This window comes from Tursiops truncatus, chromosome 11 (genome assembly GCF_011762595.2).
Source record: "Tursiops truncatus isolate mTurTru1 chromosome 11, mTurTru1.mat.Y, whole genome shotgun sequence".
In the NCBI taxonomy this organism is placed as follows: domain Eukaryota; kingdom Metazoa; phylum Chordata; class Mammalia; order Artiodactyla; family Delphinidae; genus Tursiops; species Tursiops truncatus.
In genome coordinates, this window is record NC_047044.1 from 1,027,026 (window position 1) to 1,041,964 (window position 14,939).

At 54.6% G+C, this 14,939-nt stretch overlaps 2 long non-coding RNA genes across 4 annotated transcripts; one reads left to right on the forward strand and one right to left on the reverse strand.

Moving 5' to 3' along the window:
- Nucleotides 1-841: 841 nt before the first annotated feature.
- Nucleotides 842-7,109, reverse strand: LOC141275944 (uncharacterized). Of its 3 annotated transcripts, none has more exons than XR_012324643.1 (4): nt 6,408-7,109; nt 5,446-5,509; nt 4,852-5,000; nt 842-977 (listed from the first exon to the last, which is right to left on the reverse strand). It is a non-coding gene; the product is annotated as an uncharacterized lncRNA (long non-coding RNA). The 3 variants fall into 3 exon arrangements; XR_012324644.1 differs by lacking the exon at nt 842-977 and adding an exon at nt 4,523-4,730; XR_012324642.1 differs by lacking the exon at nt 842-977 and having other exon boundaries at nt 4,759-5,000.
- A 758-nt stretch (nt 7,110-7,867) lies between these two features.
- On the forward strand, nt 7,868-11,938 carry LOC141275945 (uncharacterized). The gene is made up of 3 exons (XR_012324645.1): nt 7,868-7,953; nt 8,154-8,686; nt 11,578-11,938. It is a non-coding gene; the product is annotated as an uncharacterized lncRNA (long non-coding RNA).
- Nucleotides 11,939-14,939: the final 3,001 nt, after the last annotated feature.

Below are 14,939 nucleotides of genomic sequence, written 5' to 3' on the forward strand. Positions count from 1 at the left end.
TATCCAGTTAGATCCTTGAAAATTATTTTTAACAAAAATATTATATACTCTTCTTAAGGAAAGTGGAAACGGGGAAATTCTGGAGAAAAACGTCGAAGTGCAGATATACATAGAAAAGCCCTGTATTTATACGATCACTGCTAAACCAACAGTGCCGGGCGCCTCTCTCTCAGATGCCACGTGGTTGGGGTGATGCCCCCGCCTGTCTTCTGCGAGGTCACCGCTCAACATGGTCTCCGTTTTCAGACATAGAAACAGAGACGCAGGTTCACACGTGTCACGTGTCTGTCACAGGCTGCGGGCCACGCCTGCTGAACCTAGCCTTTTATAAGAAGCACTGTCCATAATCATTAAAAACGTGGAGAATAACTGTTTTTAGAGACTCCATCACTTCCCATTTCTCACTTCATGGTCAGAGGTCTGAGCTCTTTCCTGCGATTCTCTGTCATAAACAGAGCTGGGTCCACTCATTCACTCAATCACGGACCGGCTGGTGACTCAGTGACGCACTGAGTCCTCATCTTCTGGAGCTGGAAGCCTGGTGAGGGAGGCCGATACCAGTCTGGGTGTGTGGTTGGGTGCGACTGTCAGGGACTGTGGACCTGAGGGCTGTGTGGATGGGCGGGGGCTGCAGAGAGAGACTGGCCTGCGGCAGGGCCCTGTGGTCTTGATCTCGGTGCAGCCAGGAAAGCAGCAGCACGCGGAATTTCAGCCGCAGGTGGGAGAGCCGGGATGCTGGCCTCCACCTGGGGGGGAGGGCAACTCCTGGAGGGGCGGTGGATACGGGCACGTCACCATCCACGAGCTCTCCCGACTCCCCTACATCTGATCAAAAAGGAAACACTGGACAGTCCTAGAGTCAGCGGGTCTGCGGGCCGGCCGGGCATCTCTGGACGTGCGAGACTGGTGTGTCCCAGGCCCCACGGGCTTCTTTCCAAGAACCTCCAGATGCACCCACCCTCAGGTCCGAGCTTTCCCTGTGGGAGAGAGAGAAACGGAGACTCCACTGCTGGGCTGGCTTATGTCACTTCCAGTCCCATCTGTCACCCAGCAGACTCGCAGTCACTCTCCCTCGGCCGCTCCCTGCAGCCGTGAGCCTGGTTTGGCTCGGCTGTGAGCTCGTGGGCAGCCTGGGGAGGGCGAGCTTTCTGCAGGACACAGCTGGTGGCCTACGTGATCACACACCACGTCCACACTCGGCGAGCGAGAACTCCTGGGCAGGTCAGAGGCCTGTCAGGATCCCTGTTCCATCAGATGAAGCGCGGTTGCCCATAAACAGAACTGCAGGAGGAGACCCTGGGGGCCCGGGAGTGGCTTTGTTGGTCCTGCGTGGCTGTGCTCCCCTTGGCCCATCTCACCTGCAGCTGGGGGGACCGCAGGCCCACCATGACATCCCAAGAGAAAGACTCCGCCTGTCTGAGCTCACAGACACCGAGGGCGGGGCCAGGCCACCATAGCCCACAGGTGGGGGGCTCTTCCTCCCAGAGGAAGAGGAAGAGAACCTTCCCTTTACTGCATAAACGACCCCGATGTGCATGTCACTGCATTGCAAAAACAAAAGGCCTTCCTTTAGTGCCTGATTTAGGCAGACCAGCGTCTCGGGAGGTCTTATTTTAGCAATATGGTATTTTACCAGCATCGAGGCATAAAACTGACAAGAAAATTAACAATGGAACGTTTGCTCCAGAGGCATCCACCTCTGACTGCCAACGAGAGGACGAAGGCCAGAGAGACTGTGCTGTGCAAGCGGGAGCCTGTCTGCAAGGAGCACACGCACGCCATGTGTCTGCGGCATCAAGATCGTCCGCTTCACCCCCCGGGAGCTCCGTCTGCGTCTGTTCCCATCGGGTGGGGAATGGGGTCCGTTTCGAACTAGGGTCGACATTTACAAACACGGCTGGAAATTGCTGGCCAGGCTACCGTTTAGAGGTCGACGCTCTTCTGAGCGTCACACGTTCCAGGCCAGTTTCCATCCCTTTCTAAGCTCTAGGTCTGGCAGATTGGATCCTCTGTGTGCAAGGGTCCCAGGACTGTAGGCCGGGGGTCGCTGGTGAGAAGGGTCGGGATTCCTTTGTAGAGATTAGGGGATGACAGGTGTGGGAAGCTGTCCAGGACTGGACAGCATATGAGTCCCCAGACTCATATGTTGAAGCCCCGCCCCCAGTGGGACTCACCTGGAGATGGGCCTGTAGGGAGGTGATTAGGGTTAAATCAGGTCGGGGTGTGGGACCCTGACCCCATAGGACTGGAGTCCTTACAGGAGAGACACCAGGATGTGAGCTCAGAGGGTGACACATGGGGACACAGGGAGGAGACGGCCGTGTAGATGCCAGGGAGCGAGGCCTGGGAGACCAGCCCCGCCGACATCTGGATCTCAGATTCCAGCCTCCGGACGGTGACCCTAACCCTAACCTGGTGGTCAGGTCTGTGACCTGTGGCCTGGCTGTGGCCTTTGGTGACCTCCACACCTGGCTTCTGACCCCTGCTAAACTCAGCTGGATCCCTTGGGTCAAATCACCCCAAATTAAAAGGCTTAGCTGTCAATTTGCCTAAGGGTGTGTTTGACTAAAATCTATTTATGAAATTCACACCCTCACCGGAGCAATTCCAGCTCCATCCAAGGTGCTCACGGCTCAGCTCTTTCCTGCCTTTGCCTCTTCTCGAGGACGTCAGTGATTTCAGCTGGTCTGAGGATACGTCCATCTTATTGTAATCTTTCAGATAAGAATCATCAAATTTCTACCACCTTTTACACTTCGGGAAAACCCCTCTGGTCTACCGTGTAGCTGATGGTGCAAACGACTGTCAGCGCGTGTTTCCTGTAATGGCGGCTCTGGGTCAGGTTCCCAGCACCTGATGTTCGTGCCTGTTCTGTGCGTGTGAGCTGGGGGTCCCTAGAAGCAGAGTCTGAGACGGGAATTCTGGTTTGAAGACTTAGTGAATCCAAGAGTCTTCCTGGTCTCTGTTTGCTCTCAAGGTGCAGATTCTCTTTTGTTTTCAGTGGTTTGATTATAATGGAATTAGATTGATTCTCTTCATATTAATTTGGCTGGAGGTTTTCTGACCTTACTAAATCTGTGGGTTGATGTCTTTCATTCTTTTATTGTTATCAAGTTCTTGACGGTTATTTTCTCCAATATTCTTTCATCCTGTTCTCTGTTCTCACCTTCTGAGTGATGGGGCAGCGGGAGGGGGGAGATGTGGTCACTTCTGATGACATTTAATTATAAATGACACTGAATGGCCTGTCACTTGACAAATATCTTTGTCTGATGAAGTATATAACTAACTTTCTTATTAAAAAGTTAAAAATGCTTATTAAATGAAATACTATATATTAAATGAAATACTAAACAAAAAATGTGGGTGGGGAGAAGGGGCTCACTATCTAGGGAGGACTCTTATTAAGAACGTAGATTATCTTCTGTATTTTGTCTATGGAGGGATTTGTAAATTGCCCTAAATTTTAATCACACCTTAGGACACATTTCTCTCCTGCTTCCTTTAGCATTTAGCGCATTGTGAGAGGTCTTTACTGGAACGTCATGTTGCCAAGACTCTGCACCTGAAACAACCTGGATGCCCCTCCCTCACCCCTGCCCATCTCTTCTCAGTCTCAGCAGGAGGAACCCCAGACAGACCGGGAGCTGTGGCCCAGGAAAGGTCAGCTTGTCTGCAGTGGAGTCAGGTGCACACAGCAGGTGTCCCAGGAGTGTTTGCTCAGTGCGGGTCCAGCTTGACCCCTGCCCTCGTCAGGGAGTCTCCTGGATCATGATTTTATACTTGTCTCCCATTTCCAGTGAGGGATGGGTTACCCATGGTTTCCTTAGCCACCAACCCACTGGGGACGCAGAGTGTTGGTCACTCGAATATACAACGACCAGCTTTCTGCCAGGAAAGTCTTTTTCTGCATCTTCAGGAACAAGGGGCCCTGGAGGACCCTTGGATAACTAGACCCCGGATAACTAGACCATTTCACTTTCCTTTGGTTTTTGTGGTGCGTTTGCTCATTTGCAAGCAGATGCATCTTGTGAAAATGAACCCATCACCCCTTTTGTGTTCCCTACCTGACCCGCCGCCTCGGAACCCCTAAAGTTCCTCTCCTCCCGGGAGTCTGATAGTGACTCCATGGAGACCCTTTCCCTCCTTCCTTCCATCCCACAACGAGCCCCAAACCTCCAAGGGCTGTGGCCGTCCCCCTACATCGGCCTCCATCACGTGGCTGCTGGGCTTCTGCCCCGACTCCTGGGGCTTCCCAACTCTCCTCCCATGGGGTTTGAAGATGCTCTAGTGTCTGGGCCAGTCTCTCCTAAGTCTTCATCAAGAACTTTGTCATAAAGGGCCAGATGGTTTCCTTCCAAACCCCGGAATCGAGCCTGATGAACCAGAACTTTCCCAAGCGTCCCCATCCTGCCCCCTCACACCCGGCAGAGCTGTCCTTTGGTGCTTAGGAACATCGATTGGGGATCAAGGTCTTACAGCAAACTAACAAACAAGACCCCAAAACAAACCAAAACACCAATAACAAAAATTTAACCCAAGGAGAGGAGAGCTTGCGAAGTCCCTGCCCTGCAGTGCCATGGTCCTGGTCCTGGCCCTGCCCCGCGGCTCCCCAGGGCGTGAAGGTCAGCGGTGGGTCCACCAGCACCGCTGCACAGCCCAGTGTGAGGTTAACGCTGCTGTGCGTTGGGGGCTCTAACAAACATTTTCTTTTGAAGCCCGTTTAGTGCCTGTAATTTGGTAATAACGACGCACGGGCCTGGAAAAGGGTCCCAAAGCCAAGCAATTCCCTGGCTTCTGTCCTGAAGACAGGTTGCGGATTGTAGTGGCGCGGGGTTGTGGGGGCTTCACCTTGGCGGTGTCCCGTGAACGGCAAATATCGTAAGCAAGTGGGACGCTCTGCCTCCAGGGCCACCGGCGGGGTCCGGCTGGTGGGGCTGGGAGGGGCTGAGCACTGACCCTGTTTGCTTGGGTGCATCAAGGTGACGCTGGAGCCCCTGCTGGGAGAGAGAGATAAAAAACTGAAAAAAATCACGTTAGTTCTTCCTGCACACTCTGTTTAAAAAATAACGAAGCTTCCCTTGCTGCGGAGGTGAAGACATCAGCAGTCTCTGAATAACCACAGACACACTCACATCCCCTCCGGGCTCCCGAGCAAATCCGTTAACTCAATGGTCTTCCTCGCTTTCCGTGGCCACGGAGACCCATCAGGCTGACGGCACAGAGGATTCTTTTGTGCACCTGAGTTTGTCGTTACTGCTCAGGGTTGAGTGAATTAATTCCCTCCCATCTAACCTGTTGACCGTACACGGCCTGTTCAACGTCAGGGTGAGCAGGCCAGAAGGCGACGTGGCAGCCGGGGTCCCGAGGCCGTTCTGTGACCCCTCTGGGGACCGGCCAGCTATGCCTGGCCTCGGGGCTGCCAGCACGGGGTCCTGCTGGTACCTGGGCTCAGATGCTGCCAGGGGTCTGGGCACAGCGTGTGTCGGTTTCTCGTAATCCCAGGTACCTGGAAAAGTGTTTGAATACAGCAATTCTTTTTCCTGAAGAAAATCATTAAGATCTTAAAGAAAAAAATATTAAAATAAGTAAGGTAATAACAACAGCTGGGATGTGTTGACTGCGGAGGATAATACAGAGAAATGTAAGACTCTATTTCCTAAGAATAAAACTGCAGAGGCACCGATTCTAAACGTAAGAAATTACGTGACATAAACTTTAAAGTACTGTATCTTTTGTGTCTGTGAAGGAATGACACGTTTTCAAGTTTCCGAGTGATCAGGAACAACTGACTTAACTACGTCAGCGTTTTCACCTTCAGACCAAAGACAAAGACCCCAAATAAGTGGCTGATGGGGAGGCCACAGTCGCTGCTGGAGGAGAAGGGCCGAAGGGTGCGACCTGTGCAGGGCCGGTGGGGACAGGCTGGTGACATGCCCGGGACACATGCTGCCCGTCCGGACGCCAGGCCAGCCCCTCTTCCCCTCCCTCTGTCCTGGACCCACACATCTCTCTTTAGGGCTGAAGTTGACATGAGCTGGACCCTGACCCTGGCCACCAATACTTCATGACCGATAAACAGGATAAACGTGCAAAGACAAACAAAAACCCAGAAAACCAAACGACTTGTTGTGGCTGCAACTGTGGTGCTGGTGTCCGAGGGCTTCTGGCCCTGAGGCAGGAGGAGACTGCAAGCTGTTATCTGCCTCACTTCAGTTAGATAGGATTACCTGCAACTTAAAAAAAAAAAAAAAAGGTCCTACTGTAGAGCACAGGGAACTATAGTCAATATCCTGTGATAAACCATGATGGAAAAGAATCTATAACCGAGTCCCTTTGCTGTACAGCAGAAATTCATACAACATTATAAATCAACTATACTTCAGTAAAATTAAAAAAAAGATTACCTACAACGGTGGGACCTACAAACGCGCAGAACGGAAGGGGAGGGCGCTTGCGCCCCGGGCCTGGGGCTACTCTGATCCAAGAACAAACGCGCAGAACGGAAGGGGAGGGCGTTTGCGCCCCGGGCCTGGGGCTACTCTGATCCGAGAACGGGGCGGCGTCACACTCCCTGGCTGTAAGTCAGCCAGGCCCAGAAGCTCCTGATATGTCGCGTCTCGGATGTTGAATCTGCGTAGAAGTCACATCTCGGGGAGCGGCTTCTGTGTGTCCGCACCGGTGAATAGGCCTTGGCGGTGGATGGATATGCCGCAGCGCTGAACCGCGGACGTCCAGTTCTGAGACTCACGCCTGGGCTCGGTCTGGGGGCAGGAGGGAGCAGCTGTGCGTCCAGCCGGGCGTCTCCGAGGCCTCCAGCTCCAGGGTGCGGGGCACACGAACGCCCTCGCCCGGGGCTCCCATTGTGCGAGCCTCCTGGGACTGTCGTAACAGGGCACAGGCGGGCGGCTCCAGTGGCAGAAGTGTGTTCTCTCCCGGCCTGGCGGCTGGGAGCCCGAGGGCAGGAGCCCAGGCGTGGGCTCCTCTGAGGGCTCCGGGGTCCGCTCTGGCCCTGGCCTCTCTCCTCGGCTCGCCGGGGGGGTCCCCTGCCACCATGCCCCACCCGCCCCGTGTCCTCACGTCACAGCACCTCCCCTTTGTCTGCGTATCTGTGTCCCAGTTTCCTCTGGTTCCAGGGACACCGGTCCTATTGCATGCGGACCCACCCTGAGGACCTCATTCTAACTTGGTCATCTGCAAAGGTCCCTTTTCCAGATAAGGCCACGCCCACAGGTCCGGCGGGCTAGGACCTCAGCATCTTTGGGGGACTCACCTCAAGCCCTAACACCAACAGAGAGGCTCTCTGCGTCCTCACTGCCCCGGGGGCGGGGCTGTGAGGCAGATGCTGGAAGAGGTTCCGAGGGGCACTCGGGGAGGGAGTGTGCGGGGGAGGGGAGGCCGCGCGGGCCGCACAGACGCAGACCCTGTGGTGTCTGGGCACCAGCGCTGTCCGTCCCCAGGAGCCCACAGGCCTCCACTGTGGCTGAATTCCTACCAGCACTTTTCCTTCAAAGCCTGAGTCAGAGCAGAACATTAGTAAAAAAGTGCCTTTCTATAGCAAAGAGCCGTCTCCCGACTGGGGAGCAGAGGCCCCGGAGCAGTGCATCTCCTCCCACCTGCTCTGAGCCTCCAGCCCAAGCGGCCCTCAGGGAGGCTTCCTGGCGCTCAGGGACCCACGTGGCGGCGTCCTCCCTGCTCTCTGGCTGCCGTTCACTCCACGCTACTCTTAACGAGCTCCTAGGAGGTCCTCGGAGGATTTACCAGGAAGTCGCGCGCTCCGTCCGGGGGAAGCTTGTCTAGAGTAGCAGGGGCGTTTGTCCCCCGTCTCCTGTCCACAGTGTGAGCCATCCTCCCAGAGAAGGTCGGCCCATGGCAGTGAGGATGTGACCAGGGGCACCTGGATCTCGGAAAGACCGACTTGCAAGTTTGTCCTTCGCGCCATCACCTGTTCAGGTGCCCCAGGACTCTCCTGCCCCTTCTTCATTAACGTGGGATTGAGGCACTGGGGTCAGGACCCCTGTGTCCAGATACGGGGCAGGCCGGTCCCCAGGGCTCCAGCCACCACGGACCCTGGATGTGGGCCCCGTGGGGGTCCTCTAGGAGCTACCACGGCTCTGGAAAAGCGTCCCTTCCTTATTTTCATTTCATTCAAGGGTCTGGCCCTGAAAAAGCCAGAATCAGGAATCTTAACATAATGATGGCGTCCCCTGCAAGTCCCCTGGGTGGCTCAGTGAGGGGGCAGGCCGGCCAGGCCTGACCCCTCCCTGCTGGTGAAAAGCACCTAGAGTCACGAGAGATCAAAGCGACAGCAAAGCGGGATTGGGGTGAGCCGTGGCTCGAGCCGGGGCTCCCATCCCACTCCTCACACTGGGCTCATCTGCCCAGGGGTCGGCCCAGGTAGAGCTGCTGGGAGATCTCTGGCCTCCGGTCCTCCCTCGGAGACAGGCGTGGAGTGAAGGAGGGAGGCTGGGAGAGGCTGGGGAGTCGCCAGCATTGGTCCCCGAGGCAGGAGGGTGGTCTTCTCACTGCTGTGTTCGGTGGGGAGGGGAGGCCCCTTTCACAGGACAACGCTGCCCCGTGCTCCTGGAATCTTCCTGTTTTCCTTGACACTCAACGAAGATTCTTCCTTCCATGGTGGGCAAAGGCATTGTCTAACTCAGTGCTTACTGGACGCAGGGCGGTCCAGGTGAGAAAACCCTCATGGGGAGGGTGGGGTGGGTTTCCCAGCTTGGCCCATGGCCTTCTTGCTCCGGCTCCGGGGATGGTCCACCAGAAGTGGGGGCGGGGGGTGGCCCGGGTTACCAACGTTTCAGTGAGTTTCCCCGGAAAACCTCCCCGCATACAACACACAGAGCATCTGGGGATGAGATCTGGGCACAAAGGCCAGCGGGGCCCTTGCTGAGCTGCGGATTTGCACATGTGTGTGTGCGTGCACGCACAGGTTTCTGTATGTGTGTCTGTGCATAGAATCTGCACGTGTGCACGCTTGTGTGTCTGTGGGAACGTGCAACGGTGCATGTGTGCATACCAGTGTCTCGGTGTCTGCATTTTAGCGTCCTCACAGACCCTCCTGCATCCTTTTAGCCTTGAGTGCCGATGTCCCTGGAATCATTTCGTTATTTGACTGTTTCCCTTCTACTCAGCTCAACCCTAAGAAATGGTGAGAAAGTGTCATTGGGTTTCAATGCCAATGGCTGTTCTTTAATATGTAGCAAGCAATTCCGGAAAGAAAGAAAAAAGCCCTGTGAGAAGAAGGTAAACCTGATACCTGTCCATCCGCTAAGAGGTGGTAAACATAAAGGCCGTTGCTTTGGGCATTTAGAAATGATTTGGTTCATTAGGATGAAGCGCGCTAACATTCCATGAGCCGTGCAGTGTCTCTCCAGAGTCGGGGGGCGGGAACAATGAGGTGGGTTTCAGGTTTGTGAGCGGATAGAGTTGCTCTCATTAGGACAGAAAATGCCAATTAAAACCAGAAAATTGAGCAGAATTGACTTAACTCCTCTCATCAAGTGTTACCTACTTGTGTGTCTGATGAGAGACGTCCAAAACTTGAATGCCATTTCAGCTCGATTGATGGAAAAACTGAATTCCCCAAAGTGAGGACGCCAGCGAGGTCTGCCTCTCCAGGGAGACAGCTCACTTCATGCATCACATGTCCACATACCTGCACACCGTTACACGTGCATACACCTGCACCTGCACACGCCTGCACCTGCACACACCTGTACACACCTGCACCTGCACACACCTGCACACACCTGTACAAATACATCTGCACACACATCCTGCCCACGCTCTGCTCCCCTCACACCCTCACACTCCTCCCACTAAACCCAAAGTCTCCCACACGTGGTTTGTCTAAGCCTCACTCAGGAGCCGCCTTCCCCAGCCCTGATCACTCGGACACAGAACCTTAACTGCAAATTCCCATGGGGTTAAACCTTTTTAGAACCATTTCTAAAAGCAATTCCAACAAAAGGATCTTTGGTCTGTGACTTCCGTCTGTGAACTCTGTCACGTTGGGTCAGCCCACTGCCCGCGTCCATCTCCACTCCTCTGACCTCAGTGCCCCATCCAGATGCTCTGCTGTCGGACAGACAGAAACTCAAACCCAGCTCCACGCTCATGTGCTGACAGCCTGGACCTCCCAGGGCTGCCGTCCGCCCTCCACGGGGAAGACCGGTGCCTGCGGCCCAGAGGGCGCTGGGGTGAGGACCGGCCGCGATGGGGTGCAGCGAGGTTCTGGGCAGCTCTGAGCCCCCTGACGCCACCCCCCGTGGTCCTCCTGGGGCTGTGCAGCTCCCTCCAAGCAGCAGGGTCCCCATGGCTGCTGGGTTAGCCTTCTAGGGCGACCCTCATGGTCTCCCATCCTGGAGGCTGGGCTCTGAGATCCGGTGTCGGCTTGTAGATGCCATCTTCTCCCTGTGTCCTCACCTGGCATCCCTCTGTGTGTGTCTGTGTCCTAATCTCATCTTAGAAGGGCCCTGGTCCCCGTAATGACCTCATTTTACCTTCATCTCCTCTGTAAAGACCCATCTCCACATACAATCACCTTCTGAGGTCCTGGGAGTTAGGATTTTGACGCATGAATCTTGGGGGACACAGTTCAGCCCATGACAGATGTCCTGTCCTTATCCCTTACTTTCCGGGAGTCCAGACCCTTCTAGTCATGCCAGGCAGCACCACACATTTTTGAAGTCTCTTTATTCAGACTTACAGAGGGGTATTCAATATACACAAATTTGCACATACTTAATGTCTCTGTTTTGGGGAGTTTGGCCGTGTGCACTCCCCTGTCACACTGTCCACACACTCAAGGTCATAGCACATCCATCCCCTGCAGGGGATGTCCTGGGTCTGCAGAGGATGTCCTGGGTCTGCTTATCTTATTTTATTTTACTATAAAAGCACTTAGCTTGAGATTCACACTCTTAAATGCACAACAAACGTTTGTGGGGCTGGAGGGTCAGAGCTCCTGGTTGCTCGTCACCTCGGATCACTTCTTCCTTCTGTAGCTGGTGGGGACCCTCAATCTGGGGAAAGTGCAGTGGAGGCTCCCTGAGAACGTGAGGTTCACGACCTCAGCATCCGAGCTGGGAGCAGAGCGGGGGAGGGGCCGCGAGGAGGGGCACACAGAGAGCTCCTCGGGAGACCTGCCCAGGGCACCGGCTGCAAAGTGCAAGGCTTCCTCCTGCAGGGGCCGCCTCCCCGCCTGGGTGTGTGGTCGGCAGGCACAGCTGGAGTGTTATGTGTGTGTGTGAGTGTGTGGGCTGTGCGTATGCGTGAGTGTGTGCCTGTGTGTGCGTGTGTTTGTGTGGGTGTGCACGTACATGCAAGCCTGTGTGAATGCCTGTGTGTGTGCCGTGTGTGGGTGAGTGTGGGCGTCTGTGTGCGTGTGCAGGCGTGTGCATCCTCGTGCACGCGTGTGTTCCCCTAGCAGAGTCTTTGTGTCTGGTCAGCATGGTCAACCCTGAAGCCCCCCTTTTTTGAGTCAGAAATGACCTTAGAGAAATAAATAAAGATGGAGCTCTTGACCACTTCCCTTTCTCCTCCTTTTCATCCCTGTTCATCTAGGAGGAGGCCCGGCAGAACCTCACGCATCACCAAGCCCCTTGCTGGTCCGGGCACCGTGCAAGGAGCCGGGTCAAAGTGATGTGTTCAAGGGAGCGTCCACGGCGTCCACTCTCCTCTGACGACGCTGTTGAACCCGTTTTGCACGATGAGCTGGAAATGCCTCGTTCTCACCGGGTTAAGCTCGCCTCCCCAAAAGCTCACAACTCACCCCATCTCTCCACTGCCTTCTCTCCTGGACGCAGAGGGGTTTCTGGTCCATCCGCATGCCTCATCCCTGTAAAACATCTGTCTGGCACGCAGGGCGGCCTGGTTTGTTGAACCAGAACAAGAGAGAGAGTGAGAGGGAGCCGCCCCCCACCCCGGAGTCGCTTGCTGCTGGGCGGGGGCCGGAGACAAGGTCACCCTCAGAGCTCGCCTAGGTCAGCACCCAGCTCCTGGGTGCCCAGGGCCTGCACCTCCGCCCAGACTTCATTCTAGTCTCGGGGGGGAAACGAGAAAATGTGTCGATGACATGTCAACTTGGCCAGACCACGTACGCCATTGCTGGTCAAACACCAGTCTGGACGTTGCTTTAAGGTGCTTCGTGGATTAACACCCACATTCAATTGACTTTGAGTAAACAGCTGACCCTCCGTCGCGGGGGTGGGTCACGTCCAATCAGTTGAAGGATTAAGAGCAAAGACCAAGAAGGAACTGCCCTCAGGACGGCAACGTGGAAACCCTGCCCCACAGACTTCACACGTGAGTATGTGCTCTGCACGTTGCAAATACAAACTTGCCAGGGCCAACAGTCACGTGAGCTAACCCCTTAAAAGTCTCTCTCTCTCTCTCTGTATGACCCACACTTGTCCTGGGTGCCCAGTGGGATGCACACCGCTGGAGACCAGGAGGGGACGCCCCCTTGAAACTTTAGTGTCCTAACCAGGGTTCTCCTTTAGGTAGGTACTGGGGGGGCAGATGGCAGGGCACACCCCTGAGTTTATCGCTGGTTGCAGAGACCTGAGAGGCAGGTGGGGCTCCAAATGGCGCCTCTGAAGGACAGCCTTCCTGGACGGTCCACTTCTCCAGACACGTAGTGAGAACACTGGGAAAAAAGCCAAAATTAACCTTCAGAACACCAAACGGAAATTAACCAAAGGCTTGCAACAATTGGAAAAGCATTTATTCAGGAAAAACAGCTGAATATTGTAACTGTAATAGAGAATCCTTATCAATATGGAATACTGAAGATTGATAAGTGAGCTTCAGGGCTTTTCACTGTTTCCACCCCATTTCCGCAGTGTCCTTGAAAACTGGCCTCCTTGCAATCACGGGCCTTGAAAGCCAGGAGCCGGCGTGGGAGGGGAGGCTGCGTTTGGGTCCCCAAAGGCCCGTGCCCAGGCCACTGTCACAGTAAGCCCCCAGGCCCAACCCCACCGATGAAAGGAAGGGGATTCTCCCCCAGCTGAGCCTCCAGGTGGGACCCCAGCCCTGCCACATGCTGACTGCAGCCCTGGGGGACCCGGGGCAGAGGACCCCGATAAGCCGTGCCCAGATTCCTGCCCCATGGAGACTGTGAGAAAGAAAGGGCTGCTTCAGGCGCTAAGTGTGTGGTTATTACACAGCAACAGGTAACCAGTATGCAGGCCGGGGTCTTGTTTGCTTCTCTCCCCCGAGGAAACTTCTGTCCTGAAGGCAGTATTTAATAATTCCTATGTTTACTTTGGAGAATCTCTGGAATTTTAAACGGTATTTTGCATTCCCACACTTTTTTGGTGAGCACTTATATGCATTTAACAAATTCCACAGTGTACGCGTGTTTTCACTAAACAGTATGTTCTCGGGTTTTATTCGTATCGACACATTTATGTCATTAATTTCCCTGTGATGCTACAGAGGAATCTGCAGTGGCTACTGGGTGATTTCCAAGTTTTGCTTTTGCAAACGGTGGACTGATAAGGAAGGATTCTGGGCCTGTTTGTCATACGTGCAAAGACGTCTGTAGAACGCGCACCTCGAGATACGCCACGGACCCGTGGGGAAGCACGTGTCCAGCTCCGGATATGCGGGCAGACTCTTTCCCGTATTTTCCCGAAGGTCGCGCCCAAATGGGTGCAGGGCCCTCGGCAGCTCTGGGGTCGGCAGCAGGGTGTTTCGCTCACCTCCCACATGGCTGCATTACTGAGGCGAAGCATCTTTTCATGCTCTGCTGGGTGTCAGGTTTCTCTGCGAATTGCCTGTGCCCATCCTTTGCCCATTTTTCTAGTGAGCTTTGTCTTTTTCTCATTGATTGGCAGGATTTTAGGTACAGATGGACAGTATGTCTTTTGTACTGATTCAAATGGAAACTATCTTCTCTTATTCTGCGACTTGTTTTTCTATTTCATTCAAGTTGTCTTTGGTCAAGAAGGAAGTTGTAATTTTAATGTTTCGACCACGTGCTTTACACTTCGTGTGTCCTGGTTGAGGAGACCCTTCTACGTCCAAAGCCATCACGATCTTTCCTACATTTCTTACTAAACGTCTCTCAGGTGTGGTTTTCCCGTCGGAGTCTCTAACTGGCCTGGATCATTGTGATGATGAAAAACGGGCTTGCTGCAATTCTTAGTCACACACTTCCCAGCCCCTAGGCTTCATTTATTCAAAAAAGAGTACATTCACTCCCCTGGGCGCTGCGCACACGGGTTGTTTATTTTCCCTTCGTTCCTGGGGAGCTAGTGGTTTGTCGTGGGACACGGCACCCGGCACCTGCCCACAGGGGTGAAGAGCCTCGTCATCAAGGGGCCATGTGCACTGGACACGCTCCCATCCTTCAGCGGGAGAAAGGAGGTCACGACCTAACAGGGCTGCCAGGATGCGGCGGCCACGCCCAGAAGCCTGGAGCATCATGGGGCCGTCGCTGGACCTGTCGCTGGACTCTCTCTGGGGTGGGCGTCCCCCTCCCCCAGCCCAGGACCCACAAGCCCAAGCGTGTGTCCTTGGCCCCCACCCTGCCCCCTGGCCTCCGAGCGAGACTGCAACATCGCTTACTGTCCGGGAGCTCTCATTTCTGGGATATCTGTGTTTGAATAAAACTTTTATACATCTCCTAAGTATATTAATAGATCCTAATCTGGGTAATTAAAATTCAACCAGACATTCCCAGGGACACAACAAGCGCCACATACCATTTTAATGTCCTTGAGCTGCTCCCTGGCAGACGTGTCCCTGCGGCCCCAGCAGGACGGGCTCAGCCTCCCGGGGGACATGGCCCGGCAGCGTGGTTTACTTGGCATTTTATTAGACGGGGTTGAGTCCTTTTATAAAGTGACATGTGCCACGTTACAGGGCACACGGCCGGGCCCGGGGTCCAGCTGAGTCACACGCACGCCCGTGACCTTGGG